The sequence below is a fragment of the Octopus bimaculoides genome, chromosome 9 (assembly GCF_001194135.2).
Source record: "Octopus bimaculoides isolate UCB-OBI-ISO-001 chromosome 9, ASM119413v2, whole genome shotgun sequence".
Lineage (NCBI taxonomy): Eukaryota > Metazoa > Mollusca > Cephalopoda > Octopoda > Octopodidae > Octopus > Octopus bimaculoides.
This window is the reverse complement of record NC_068989.1, coordinates 17,715,129-17,717,918: the sequence shown is the minus strand read 5'-3', so window position 1 is coordinate 17,717,918 and position 2,790 is coordinate 17,715,129.

Sequence of the window (2,790 nt, the reverse complement as noted above, 5' to 3'; positions counted from 1 at the left end):
GAACCATTTATAATCATAAATATATAAGGATTAGCAGAATCCTGCTTCTCCAACATACTGAGAATTCAGAAATAGCAGCCAAAGAACTACTGATTCCAAAACTACAAACTTTTCTCTAAATTGATAGCGATATTTATGGTACGTACACACAGAACAAAAAACTGTGTGTACCATAAATATCGCTATCAATTTAGAGAAAAGTTTGTAGTTTTGGAATCAGTAGTTCTTTGGCTGCTATTTCTGAATTCTCAGTATGTTGGAGAAGCAGGATTCTGCTAATCCTTATATATTTATGATTATAAATGGTTCTACCTTTAAGGTTTTTTCATACTGAGCTACCCGGCAAAATTGTTAATTATTAATTTTATTACTAATTGACGATTCCCTGCCCTGTATATATATTGAATTCTCTTCCCGTGGGCGAAAAATGAAGGTTCAGTAATATAAAGAGTTAATCATGTTCTATGGACACGAAAGTGTCTCTTGAGGCCAGTTGGTGCCTTGCAAACCTTTTGACAAATGAAACACGTTGAGGACTCAGTTTGCTTGAGTGCTTGTGTATCATTTACTATGCGTTTTCTTGAGTGTGTGCGCATGTGTGCACGCGTATGTTTGCGCGTGTGTACGTGTGCATGTTTGTACGTATGTATGTACGAGGGCGTGTATGTACACGTGTGTATGTGGGTCGGAATGTGTGTCGTTAAATGCATGCGTATGTGTTTGAATGTACAAACAAGAAATAGAAGCATTCAATGCAAACAAGTATAGTATAAATATTTTCTTAATTATACATTATTTATGCAAACATAAATAAATACATACATATATACGTATATATATGGATATATATGGATATATATATACATATATATATATATATATATATATATATATATATATATATATATATATATATATATATTACTGTATGTGCGTGTACACGACTGTGTATATACACATATACCTACATACATACATACACTCTCACGCAAGCATACATACATGCATGTGTGAGTCTGTATGTTGTATGTATAGAAAGGAAAGAGAGAAAACCGTTTACATCTTAATTCAAACTAAAAAGAAAAAATATATATTCTCTATGCTTAGAACAATAAAACAAACCTAGATCCGTTTTTAGCTTTTAGTTTGTCACTTGTTTCAATATTATTATTGATTTAAATTCCTTTCGTTAACCTCTCTTCCGTTTGCCTCTTTCTTTCTTCTCATTCACTGGAAATTTCATAAGTTCAATTGATTTCAATGTAACCAGGTGTACAGATATTTTTTGCCACTAAGTGTCAAGCAACATGTACAATAGATTGTGTCTATGTTTGTTAGTTGTGGGAGTGCCTCACATTGCCAAAACTGTGAGGTCAACAAAACAAAAGAGTTATTCCTAAATATTTGTCAAAGACCCAGTTGTTCCAGTATCCTCCCGCTTACTGAACACCTTTTAGTAAACATGACATGAAGAAGGAACCAGCTAGATCGTGGCACCTGTTGATAGAAACAAAATTACAAATGAGATCAGATGTTGAAATAAATAAGAACAGATATTTCAACGTCCACTTCCATATTGTATCAACGTCTTGTCTGGGCAAATATGTTCTTTACTTTGCAATATTTTCTCTTACATGAAGCCTGATCGAGCTAACGAGGGTTCTCTGCGTGGTAAACTTGAATTGCTAGAAATATCAGACAGATTTACCTCAAGTTACACTTTCCTGTTTTAAGGAGTGTGCATTAGATAATATCTGAATATTTGGGGTGATAAAAACAGGAAACGTTTTCGACCATAGGGCTGATCGAACTGGTTTGACCAAGGACCAAAGAACAACAACATAAATCTCAGAAAGTAAATGGTGGACGAGAGAAAGCAATGTTGCGAAGTTTCAAAATATTTTAAACATTTGTGCCATAATGCACAACACACCAGATGTTGTTGGGTGGTTAGTTGATTACAACAAATAACGTAATTGAGCGGTAGCTGCTTCTTCGATCTCAGCGGAATTTGAAATCAGAACGTAGTGTCATAAGTAATACAGCATTGCATTTCCTTGAAGCCTTGCTTGTTCTGCCATTCACCGGCCAACATACGAGCATCTATGCGGTAGCTAGATCTATAAGAAATAGTTGCTAAATTCTCTCAATTCACAGCCTGTGTATCTGTAAAAATGATATAGACGTGCCTAACAGTCGCGGGTGTGCGCTTCTCAACTACATGGTTCAGAATTCCCCCCAAGGTACCAGAAACAAAGGTGGATAATGACGAACTGGAAGCCTCCCTCGAATCAGATCCATCTCAAAGTACCCGTGAATTATCGCTGGGATTTGGTGTTAGCAAGCAAAAAATATTGACTCACCTATTGACTCGGTAAAGTGAAAATGTTGGGTTCCATATGAACTCAATGAAAATCAGAAACAGCAACGTTTGGAAGCCTGCATTATGCTACTTTCTCGTCACAAAAATTAATCACTTTTTAATCGAATTGTAACATGTGATGAGAAATGGATCCAATACAACAACCGTAAACGTTTAACACAATGGTTGAACAAAAAACGAACCACCAAAACACAGTCCAAAAAACAAAATTCATCAAAAGAAGCTGATGGTGTGTTTGGTGGTCTGGCGCAGGTGTGGTCCTTTATGATTTCATTAAATCTGGCTCAACAAACCCTGCCGAAGAATACTGCAGCCAACTGGATCAAATGATGCAGAAACTTACAAAAATCCTAGATTAGTCAACAGATTCACTCTTATTTTATTGCAAGACTACGCCATACCACACA